We start from the raw sequence: 13,124 nt of genomic DNA on the forward strand, positions 1-13,124 counted from the left end.
AAAAGCAACTGGCTCTCTCCAACAGTCCTCCATTTCCTGACATTATTGGTCTTCCTGGTGGGTCCACCAGGTTTTTATGGAGCTTTGGTAGAAGGTAAAATGTAGGGGTTCTTGGGTGTGATACCCATAGGTAATCGTACTCCATTTTAGTTATAGTGCCCATATAGAAACCTTTATCTATGATTCTGGAATACTGAGTTTTAAAATTCTCAGTAGGATCAAACAAAGTTGTTTGATAACATGAAGCATCCTGTAGTTGTGTTAGCTTCCTTTAGGTACATTGTGAGTAGCCAGATGACAATCATCCCAGATTCTGATTTCTTCCATGGCTGCTCTAAGTGGTAAGCTGAAGTTCTCAGTTGATTTGCGGTATCTTTGTTGTTTGTAATGTTATCAAAATCCTTGGACACTAGTTTGAGATAAACACCAATCTCAGGGCATATATTCTCAGATGGGAAAAAAGTTGAACGTCTTTTGCATATAGGTCTCTGATGAACAGGTTGTATTTCAGTATCTTGTGCTAGTTCTTCCAAAGCTAAGAGTGCTTCAGCTTCCAATTGGGAAATATCTTCCATATTGGAGTTACTGTTGGTAACTCCAATGTGATTGAATCTAGGTGATCGAATCTGGAATTGTGGAATTTGTTCAGCAAAGTTTCCTCCCAAAAAGTTTTAAATTAGTTTCCCATTTGAATCTGTTAAAAATGATTGGTTGGTGAGGAGAGACCTTTATTCAGGACTTGTGATTGAGCTTCAGTAAGAATGTGTTCGGATAGGTTGATAATGTTAAGTTTAGAGGTTGGCATTTCTATCTCTTGTTGATCCTTGGTGAGTACAGACTTGGTGATTGAGATTCCCACCTTTCTTTTCTTCTTGCTCCCCCGCCTCATTTTGGATTTGCGGGGCATCCGCGGGTACCCCTGGTTTCGTCTAAAAAAGACACAAGATGTAAAGGATTGGTACTCCTCTGGGCTAGTGAATTCCTGGAATGAGGATTACACTCACTGAATTCATCTGTATCAGAAATGTTTCTGATGACGAAGGTGTGTGATCTGAAGGGTCAGTTTGTCTTCTTCTCTGTGGTTTGTTCCAGCAAAAAATGTTTCCTGTGGAAAAATCACATTTATCTCTACTGAACTTATTGCGTTTGCGTTCGATTATTGTTTTATCATATTCCTCCAAGTCCTTTTTAATTTTGATAAAGGTATTTTAAAATGTAGGGTTTTGTTCCCATTGTTCGGCCTAATTTTTCAATTTCTTTAGTACATTCATCTAGAACCAAGTGATCATGTTTAATCAATATTCCCATTAATTCCTGAGAACATTTCAATAGACTATTTTCCCACTCTTTGCGTAAGTTGTCAGTGCATAAATCAAATGTCGGGAATAATTTGGGACGTAAGCCTCTCGTGGTAATCTTTTGCTTACAGTAATTTTCTAGACTGATTAAGTCCTAATTTGTTTCTGTAAGATACGTTTTAATTTAATTAGGTCTTCTTCCCAGCCTGAATTATTATTATTTTTTTTTTTTATTGCACTGAAGACAGTGTCATTATTCAGTACATGTAACACTGGCATTGTGTACTTACCATTATTGTTTGGATTCTTTTCTTTTTCATATATATTTTCTGTTTTGAGATATCACTTTGTTTCTCATAGTGCAAACTGCTGATATTATATGGCAATTTAATATATGAGTTTATCACTACTCAAAGGTGTACTATTCTTTACCTAGCATATCTGCTAAAACCAATATGAGTTCACATACTTGGGATAAAAGTCCTCCCAAACACAATCCTTAGTTATATGGGGACACAGACTTTATCACTATCAGCAATGTCTATATATGTGTACTGAAATTTAATTACAATATATGTCCCTCACTCATCTACAGAGGACACAGATTTCAAAGCTGCTGGATTATCCTAATAAGTCATCTTTCTTAGTTATCATAGTGTGGTTTCTAACAATATATAATTGTTTCTGACCGACTATCATTTATGTATATGTCGATCACAACAGAGATCTAATTAAAAACTACTATAGTTCACCAGATACGTACTGTATGAAGTAATCATATGTGCCTCCCTGTAGATTGAATTAGGGTTAATTAGACTATTCATTACCCTTAACAGGAGCTGATTACTCATTGAATTTTTTTCAATAATAATACTCATTTACACTTCAAAGAACATTTATATTGTTCTTTTTTGTCCTTAGTAGATTGCTATGTTATATCTACACATCACTCTCTGGGGAGAACTTCCTTTTAAAGGTGTATATTAAACGTTAAGTTTTATTCATACTAATCATTCCATCATCATTCATATATAAACAATTATGTCATAAGAGTGCCCCTACAAAGGCATATTTGTCCTTTTCCTCTGCTTCTTGCAGAAAGTACTTTTATAAATGTTTTTGGTAATCCTTTTAGAAGCCATGACAAGCCCATTCTGGGGACAACCTTGTATAGAAAAATACCAAAACAAATAGAAAAAAACACTTGAATTTGACTGAATGAACAATGGTAAGACATCTGCTTGAAAAGAACTGACACAGGTATCCTAAGTAGGCAGAAGAAAGCTTTTAAACTCACTGTCAGACAGGATGGCACCAGCAATCGGCAGGGGGTCTCCACCCTGTTTGAGAGTGAAGCTCATTGCCCATAACACATTGCATTGCAGTTTAAAAATGTAAGGAATATATATATATATATATTAAATCCATTATACTCACATGCATAAACACTGCACATTACGCAGTTGCGCTGTTAACATAACACACATTAGCGAATGCATATCCTGCATGTGAACGCTGTTTGTTAGTTTCATGCGTACGCATCTGCCACAAGTTAACTAGCGTCTTTTCCCAAACCCCTAATACTTACACACTGCACACTCACGTAAAAGGTTCCATAGCTTCAAAGTATAAGATTCAAGTTTTATCCATTTATTACTAATGCTGTGAAATAAAGGCTATTTGGTATCTAAGGTTTAAGACATGATAAGTAAACCGTATTTGGTGTTGTACTGATCGACTCTTACTCAACAGCTTTCCGGCATCATCGGCGTGAAGATCGCAACATGCATTTTCAACTTATGGGCCGTAGAGAGTTAAAACACCAAAATGTACTTTGTAAAATTAACAGCTTAGATTTGCATGCAGGGGAAATAGAGGAGACAAAAGGCTGTTGGAGGCTGGTCTGTGTCCATTTGAATCGACCTGTTAAATACCCTGTAACAGAAGCACCGTGATGGAGAACCAATGGGATCGCAACAAACCTCTCTATTGTATAGTCTATTTCTGTAACGGTATATATATATGTGTGTGTTCTGACCCCAGTCTTCATGCTGATGCTGTTGATGGAGGTTTCTTGTTGATGCTGGAATCTGGTCCCAGAGCGCATGCATATGTATAACTGTATCTTGGGTCTGTATAATTTCTTTGCACTAAATCACAGCGTGTAACTATCTGTACTTTGCTGGAATAATAACCTTTGTCCATTGGAACACATTTTCTTAAAGTCTGAAGGCATTTATTTACTGTATGACTGCGGACGCAAATAGTGTCAATTTTAGAATGTACGGTATAGGCAGGAACATATAGAGGTTTAAATTCAGTGTGTGTGTGTGTGTGTGTATATATACATATACACACACACACACACACACACACACAAAATAGCGCCCCTATCAAATCCTCCTCACTTAAGGCTGCAGCCCATAACTCGCCTGATAGCAGTATGGGGGCAGATGCCTGTTAATACCCCTGCCTTTGCTAGGCATAGCTGCAGAGTACATGGCCCTGGATATCATGCAACCAACGTGTATGCAGGATACTAGTAGGAAGCAATATACTGGTCCTGTCTTATGCCTGGGTAAGCTGCAGGAGCACACAGCCCAAATATGGCACAGTGCAACAAATGTATGTGACAAAACCTCACAAATACTTAGTTCTTTAAATGTGAGGCACAGGAAACCCCCTGAATACACCTGTATGTTAAGGTAATAGTCCAAGAAAGTGATGCTTGGATAAACTGCAGGAGCCCACTGCCCAAGTATGCAACACACTGGTCCTGTCTAATGGTGCATACACACGATCAGATTTTTTCTTCAGATATGGACGATAACGATTTAAAAATCGTTCAGTCGTTCATATCTGAAGGAAAATCGTTCATATCTGACATGCCTGAACGATGGACGATCAACGATGCGCGTTCCCGTTTGTCAGATAACGATATCTGACATCTGATGGGTTTGCAGTCAGACTTGGACGATTCCATTCATTTTAATGCAGTCAAAAATCGTTCAAATCGTTCAAAACTTTGGTCAAATCGTTCAGATCGTTTAATCGTTCAATCGTTCATCTGACAAATCTGACAAGTCTGACAAATCTGACCGTGTGTACGCTCCATTACACTTTGGTAAGCTGCAGGAGCCCTTTGCCTAAATATGGCACAGTGCAGCACACACAGTACATGTCAGACCTCACAAATGTTATCTTTTATATATGCGAGTTAAAAGACTAACCATACCTACATCTGTATTATTGTAGAATTAGAGGAAAGGTATAGATATATGCTGACAGTGAGGAAACAAAGACACAGACAGGCAGCGCTAGCATAATGGTGGGTACACACTACACGATATGCTCTCTGAGCGATAGCGTATAGTGTTGTCCCCGGCAGGCTGTGCTCAATGTCGTTCATGACATTGAGCACAGACGCGGAACGATATCATTAACGATATCGTTCAGCGCCAGGCTCTCTTCCCCATTCCCTGACATGCAGCAACCTGACGAGATAGTCAGGTTGGCCTGCATGTCAGCCCAATGAACGATAATGACGAACGACCAGTGGGAACGCGCATCGTCGTCATCGTTCATCTTTTTGGGGTTAAAAATGGACGATAAAGTGGACAACTGAACGATAACGTTAAGTCGTCCACTTTATCACCCAGTGTGTACGCACCTTATGTCACATACAATGCAGAAAGTATACTGCAATGTGGCACTACAATCAACTTCCCAGATTCAGTGTCTGGGAAGGCTATAGCACTGTGCACACTGACCCAAAGGAGTGGTACACAGGGGGACTGGACCAAACGCGGTCCCAGGAGATCTGTGATGCACCATTACAAGAAAATGGCCGCCAGAGACCTCAGAGAGGGCATGGCCATAGGAGGGAGCAGCTCAGCAAAGCCAGACCGCAGTGGAAAGGGACGTTGAGCTGCTGCTACAACTGGGAAGGCTGACTCCCCTGACTGAATATTAACCCCTGAGATGCTGGCTTCGGAGATGATACTGTCCCTGGTGGTCTAGTGGAAGCGCAGGGTATGGGGGGCCAGCGTCCACCTCAGCGCCTCCGGTCTGTCCCGAAACCAGAGGAAGCGACTGCTAATACGCAGGTCACCAAGGGGTCTAGCGGAGATCTCCAGACCAGTACTGGCGTTGCAGCACTGGCGGGGTGACAGAGCGGCAGCACAGATGTCCAATGAAGATAGTTCAGAAACTACCAAATCTTAAAATAAAATCGCTTTAGGGGCTGCTAAGTAGCTCCTCTGCATTAACAGTTACCAGACTCCAGCCGGGCACCAACTTAAACTGAGGTGCCTCTGGCTCAGGAGCGGGGTATAGGAAGGATGGATCAGTGCATCCTGGGAGCAAAAGCTTTAACTGCGTGGTGCCCAGGATCCAGATAAAACCTACATCACAATGTCTCCCTGTGGAGCCTATGGACCCTGAAGAAACTAGATTATCTCAGTGGACATCCTCCGATACGCTCTCTTTAACACTGTTTTTACCTAGAATAGAACATCTGGTCCATATGGAGTGGTTAAAAATATCCATTGATAATGACAATAGAGTAGGAAAGTTCTTTAACATCTCGATCCCCTATATACATACCTTTGACTCTTCTGTGAAAGCCTCTTTGCAGCGGTTCAGTTAACCTCATGGTACAATTTAGAGTCCAGAGTCCATAATCCTGGGAAAACCTCCATTTTAAAATGATTGTATCTCATGTGGTCATAATCATTATGGAATGTAGTATTATTGCATTTCAATACCCTCAAATCTTCCTTCCATATTCCTGTAGATGCGGGCCGCTCATTCCCGATTAATGTTTGCATTACAGAGAATATCTTAATTGTATATTCTGTAGTTTCTTGTGTTTTGGAAATTGATTGTATATACACCATTAATGTATTATATGCAGTTCTATAGTAAAAATCCCCATTCATATGGCCCATCTGCAAAATAAGCCTAGAACTTATTCTGAAATTGGAAACCAAGAAATGGTTTTAGCTAACATGAGGACAAGGCTACAAAAGTTAGTCACTATTACATGCCAAAGCTTGTTCTCATCTGAATGCTGCTAAATTTAATTAGGTTTTTTAATTCAGCATGATGGCAATAAACTACCTATCTACACTAAAAGGTGCCCACACACAGCGACATTTTACACAATCTGGCCGATTTCAACGAATCGTGATGACGAATCGGGTAAAAAAAAAAAAAAAAAAAAGTACAAATCGTGAGTTTATACTCAAGAGCACAATGCCGATGCGCGTCCCCGCTCGTCGTACATCGCATCTTCTGATCTGCCGTGCTGTAGGGCAGATTAGCCAACAATGAACACGATGGAAGCCGATCGTGAGGGTTTTTTCCCTCATGATGAAACGTACGATTCATCACACAATGCGGAATTTGACTGACAGAAGCCTGGACACGCCCCATCGCCATCTTGTTTAGCATCGTGTATGGAGCAAGACAATCGCACATTGAGGAGTCTGCACACTGGATTGTTGTTTTGGACAATTTTTGGTGAGTATTGGTACAGTTTAAATACAACCACACTGACCACCAATATATGCTCCCCACTGCCCACCAATGTGTGCCCCCAGATAATAAATGCATGACCCAGCTACCACCTGCCGTATTGAGGCGGGCGGTGGCTGGGTCATGCATTAAGCTCCCCCACTGCCCACCAATGTGTGCCCCTAGGTAATCAATGCGGTGGCTGGGTCATGCATTTAGGCGGGTGGTGGCAGGGTCATGCATTAAGCTCCCTCACTGCATGTAATATAACAAAAAATAAACACGTATTTTACAAAATAATCACCATACATTACATTTAAAAACACACATTACTTAAAGGTGGGGGTCTTCTCCCTTTCGGTCTCCAGCTGTTGTGGAACTACAGATCCTAGGATGACCTGCCACCCACCTTTGAAACTGTTTTTAGGGCATCCTGGAATCTGTAGTTCTACCACAACGACAGGCCCAAAAGGTGGAAAACCCATACTGTCAAACAAAGAAAAACATTATATTACCAAGAAATGAACACGACATTCCTGTAAAAGAAAACACGATTAGAATACCATAACAAACCTTTAAAAACCTGTAAAAAATAAATTAAAACATTAAAAATGTGAACTAACACATTCCATTAAGAAAACTATATACACAAATATTTAAATGTTTTTTTTTTTTTTTCTTATTCATAGATAATGTCCATGGATTCTGAACGTGAATTAGTTACAGGATTCATTGAAATCCTGCACTCGAAAGAGAGTGTCTGTGGAAGATCAGTTCTCGGAAGTACCACAATAAGTCGCACAAGTTGGCCGCACTAGAGGAACTTTGGTGTATACGAAAAAATAGATATCTGATGCAGACCTGAAAACTGTACGGCAAAAGATTCAAAATCTCAGGACAGTGTACATCAAAGAAAAAAAAGAAGGTGGATGACTCCAAAAAAAATCAGGAGCGGGCACAGAAGAAATATATAGTCCTGCACTGTGGTACTACCATATGATGTCATTCATCAGTGAACAAGAGCCTCAAAGGGAATCTATCGTCTTGATGGCTGAGCGTGAGGGAGAAGAGGAGATTGCAGAAGTCTTGGTAAGTAGTGACACATTTTAAACCAAAATCCTTAATGTTTTTGTTGTTCAATCCAAAATGTCCAATTTAGTCAGTAGTTCACAGACAGTCCTCCTGCCATGGTACAGCACCTGGTCCATTGAAATAGGTCATGTACTCCTCCCTCACTTCTTTGGCACATGCGGTGGATGTTGTTGTAGTTGGTGGTGCGGACACAGATGTCAAATGTTCAATGTCCTCCAGGAGTCCTACATCTTCTGGTCTAGCTGGGACTGGTCCTCGTTGAGTAGATTTCCTTCGCAGAAAGTTGTGCAGCACACAGCACGCCATCATGACCCAGTCTATCTTCTCCACATGTAGATTGATGGTGGTGTGGAAAATGCGGAAGCAGTTGCTCATTATTCCAAACGCATTTTCCTGGGATAGACTGTAGTTTTAGATCCTTTTCTCTCTGGTCAGGCCCGTCTGAGCAAATGGCTTCATCACATGTTCATGTAATGCAAAAGTCTGCAACGAAAACTTAATTTAGGCCTTGCTTTGTCTGGTCCAGTGAGGGCAAGTTTAGGGTTTTGTTGGAGAGTCTCTGGTAGAAAGCCGTCTTTTTGAAGGACCCACCACCCGAAGCACGGCCATTCTTGCAGACATCCACAAACAGAAATTCGTAGTTGGCATTCACCACTGCCATGAGAACGATGCTGAAGAATCCTTTGTAGTTGTAGTAATATGATCCGGTGTTGGCAGGTGGGTTGATGCGGATGTGTTTCCCATTGATGGCTCCTCCACAGTTAGGGAAATTCCAACATTGTTCAAAATCTTCTGCGATGCTGGTCCACTCCTCCACGGTGTTAGGAAACTGTAAAAATAGTAAAAAGGGGTTAAAACATGGACTATAATATTTTTTTATATCTTTTTTTCCTATATAGACTCCCACCCAACACCCTGATTTATCATCCACACCAGACCTCAGTCTGCTCGGAGGTGACAGTGAGCCGGAGAATACCACACAAGTGGAAACTCCACTTCCACCTGGACCCTCATCTTCTCAACAACCCCAAAAAAAAGAAGAAAAAAAACAAGGGAGAAAGGAGAATCTTACTGAACGTGAGGACAATTTTTTCCAAAACGGCTGCTGCAGAAACCCCAAGATGCAATAGATGATTTCACAGCTCATGTGAACAGCACATTGAGAAATATGGATAGATATCCAAAGAAATTTTCTAAGGTTAACCCACGACCTGTTGAGTCGCTGTATGAGCAAAAATCTCACAAATTCTACATACATTGCAGATCCAATGCTATTTTCCCCTGCCCCAAATAGGTGTGTCCATCCCCCCCTGCCCAGTTAGATATTACTCCCTCACCAAGCACCAGCACGACCTTGTATAATGCTCTGCTGGATGCAGCGGATGAGTCGCCACAATATACAGAGATGTAAATTTTTTCTTGCTTTTAATGTCACCAAATTTTATGATTTCTAATAGGTGCTTGCTGCAAGGGGTAGGGTGGTGATGACGCCATTTGGACAAGGTCACTACGCACATGGCACAAGTACACATTGCTGGAAGCCGGGGCCACAATGTATATTGTGCCATGTGTGTATTTGCATGTTCAAACTGGCGTCTGACCCACCCTATCACATACAGCCGGCTACCTATTGGGATTCATAAAATTTGGTGATACTTTTTTTGTAACAAGTTCACAAAAGAACATTATATTGCACACAGTTTAGTGCACACTTTCAGTTGCCTGCAGGTCAGTGCACATTGTACTAAATGAAGGCTATTTTTTGCTTTATGTTGAGTAAAAATTAAAAAAAAAAATTTCTTTAAACAAGAAACCAATGTGTGGTGTTTTTGTTTTTTTAACTTACCTTGCAATACTGGTACTGTAGCACTTTTACGATGGCTTTGCAGGTCTCCGGAATGATGACGCCCAAGGACTGAGGTGAGATGAGTGTCCCAAACTTCAGGTCTTCAAATGACCTTCCTGTAGCCAGGTACCTTAGGGTAGCCACCAGTCTGTCTTCAGCAGGGATTGCCCTCCGCCACCTTGTGTCCTGTGTCTGGATGTGGGGGGTCACCAGATGCAGCAATTCTTGGAAGGTGGCGTGATCCATGTGCAGGTAGTTCCGATAGTCGTCGGGTTGTTCTCCTTGATCTCCATCAGCAGGGACATGTGAGAGCGGGTATCCCTTTGTAGAAGCCACTCCTTGGTCCAGCATGCTCTCGTCCTTCTTCGCTGGGCCCTGCCCTCTTCCTAATCTCCTGGACCCCAGCTTCAGCGACCAACACTCTATACTGATAGGGACGCATCAGTACAGAATTCAGGAACAGGATAGAATGCAGGTAGGTAGCACACACTTGCAGGTAGAATAAACTTTGTAAAAGGCAAACTTTGTAAAAGGCAAGCCAAATACAAAGAGCACAGTAGCAATGTACAGGATTCAGCAGGAATACACCTAGCCTCATCTAGTAGCAGAGCAGAATGTACAGAGTTTAAAGGGTGCCCTGCTTTTTATCCTCCCTAGATAGCCCCTCCCATTGTTATGGCTATTTAAAATTTCCCACCAATAGTCAAGAGCCTGTTTTTTGTTTTTGCTTTTTTTAAACTCACGATTTGTTATGGCCAATCTCACGCTGCGTACGATCCGATAGACCGTGAGATCGACAGATTGGGTGTCTTTTTTACAAAATCGTGATTACGACGGGAAGGGAGCTCCCGTGAAAGTTCATGAGGAAATTGTCCAAAAAATCGTATCGTGAGCACATCGGTATGTGTGTGGGCACCTTAATAGACTGAGGGCCTGATTCAGACCAGCTTGTGAGCACTGAACGCTCGCAAGCGGGTCGATGGTGCCCTAGCGCGCATGCGCACGATGGAGGCTGCTCCGTCGTGCGCATGCGCGAGACCTCGCTAGCGACGGGGAAGCAGTCGCTCTGGGTCTCGCACCAAAGGGGGCGTGCTGTCGATGGTGAGTGACAGCACGCCCCCTTTGGTGGGCGTGCCTGCCAGACGGAGGTGTTCCCATGGAAACGCCTACCGTCTGGGTCCGGCCCCACTGACATCACTCCAGGGCTTGCGGAAGCGAGACCCTACCGCAGGGTCTCGTCGCAAGCCCGATGGTCTTGACCATCACGACCATATTTTTGGCCGCTCGCATATGCTGTGGGTGGTCACCCACAGCTATGCGAGTGGCCAGGAGGCCGCTCCAAGTTTAGGTAGGAGGGCCCTGATTCAGACAGAGCGCTCTGGTCAGAGCGTCCGGCTCTGAATCAGGCCCTGAGTTGGGAGCAAAGTAACAAAATAAAATAACTTTTTACTGGCTGCTAAAACATCTAAACAATTAAAATCTCAAGTTAAGATTACTTGAACAGAATTTCAGATACAAAGCTTACCTTTGTATGTAAAGTAGTGAAAATCTTGTCCCATAAACAATGTGTACAGGTTATATATGTACACAATTGCTCAGACCACAAATAAGTGACTCTCCTGTGAAAGAACATATCCAGGCTGACACATCACAAAGGCTTTTTATGATAGCTGATCATGTCACTGCAGTACAAGTCTCAGCTGTATAATTGTAACCTGCCTGCATTATGTAACTCCAAGGCCCATTTAGCTGCCACATTAGTATGATAGGATAAACAGAGGTAGGCAACCTGTGGGACGCCAGCTGTTGTGGAACTACACATCCCAGCATGCCCTGCCACATATTTGCTGTTATGGCACTACACAACCCAGAATGCCTTGCCAGTTTTACTGTTAGGTCCTGCTGGTTTGTGTAATGCTAGTGCACAGGTTGCATTTCCCTGGAGTAGAACATAGTAATGTACCTGGAAAGTTCATTATAATACACTATTTATTTGACCCACCCTGGAAACTGATTATTTCTTAATTTGGTTGTGTGAAAGTTGAGTTTTTATGATCACATATAGGACTGCACAAACACTGCTCTTCTTTGTGTCATCAATTCCTCTTTGCTTGCAGGTTACATGTAAAACGACAAGCACCATTCACCGGCAACCTTTAGAATTTGGCTTGAAAATAAAAAAATGCACCCCGCATGCGCATACATTGACACACCCCATATCCCCATCTGAAAAAGATCATAAATACAGATCTCTAGTATATACGGAGGGAATCGGCCGTCGGGATGCCCCGTCACAATACCGACAACAGCATCCCGATAGAGGTCGGGTATACTTACCCTGCCCCCTTCTCCCCCTAACCCTCCCTTCCTGTAGCCTAACCCTCCCCCCTAGGAGTGCCAAACCCTAACTCTCCTCCTCCTCCCCCCCCAACCTAATGCTAACCCTGCTATGTAACCTAAACCTAGCCCGCCCCCCGCGGCTAGCACTAAGGGCGCCCCGGACTTGCCTCATTATTGGATCCGGTCACATCTGCCTGTGATATGACAATACAACTGCTTAGTATTACCATTTAAAAATATAAAATGTTTTATTCTCAAAATGACATTGTGGCAACAATGTGCATGTTTAGAGGCCAATTGCTAAATGGAATATGCTTAAAGTAAGAGAACACTGCATTCAAATAGTGAGAAGGATCTAAGGCAGTTCATATACGAGCTAGATTTAAGAAAACAAATATCAGGCATAAGGTGATCTATAGCACAACTAAGACTAAAGTTCTTATGAACCACAATTAATTACTGAGAAGGCCGTGTAAAGTTGTACCTACAGTGTTGGTAAGGTTATAGGGCTGTTGTAACAGTTCATAATTTTCAAACAGTGACTGACTGAGGACCAGCCTGGGAAATTTCTGGGGAGCAGCCCCTAAATGAGTGTGGGATCTTTCTCCTGGAAGATGACAACTTTAGGCCTCCCTCCCCTTACTAGCCCCAATGTTAAATGTCTAAAAAAAAAAAAAATGTACCTCCTTCCCCCCCCCAACTAACATTTATTATCCCCTGCACATTACATTGACATTCCCACTATATAACCTTAATAGTCCTCAAGACTGCACACTAACAGCACAGACTCATTATATTAATACCATTATACACACAGTAAAATAATCTGATTACACAAACATTAAAATCACCCATGCCAAACACGCATTATGGGCCTGATTCAAAGATGCACACTAACTCGATGGTTAGTGCACATCTCCGATGGTAAGTGGCCTGCACTTGCGCAGGACCCATTCTGCGCATGTGCAGAACAGGTCCTGTGATACCGCATGGAGCTCCCCCAAGCTTCTGCCTGATGGACAGGCAGAATT

This window comes from Taudactylus pleione, unplaced genomic scaffold, assembly GCF_031769625.1.
Source record: "Taudactylus pleione unplaced genomic scaffold, aTauple2 ptg000959l, whole genome shotgun sequence".
Taxonomy (NCBI): Eukaryota; Metazoa; Chordata; class Amphibia; order Anura; family Myobatrachidae; genus Taudactylus; species Taudactylus pleione.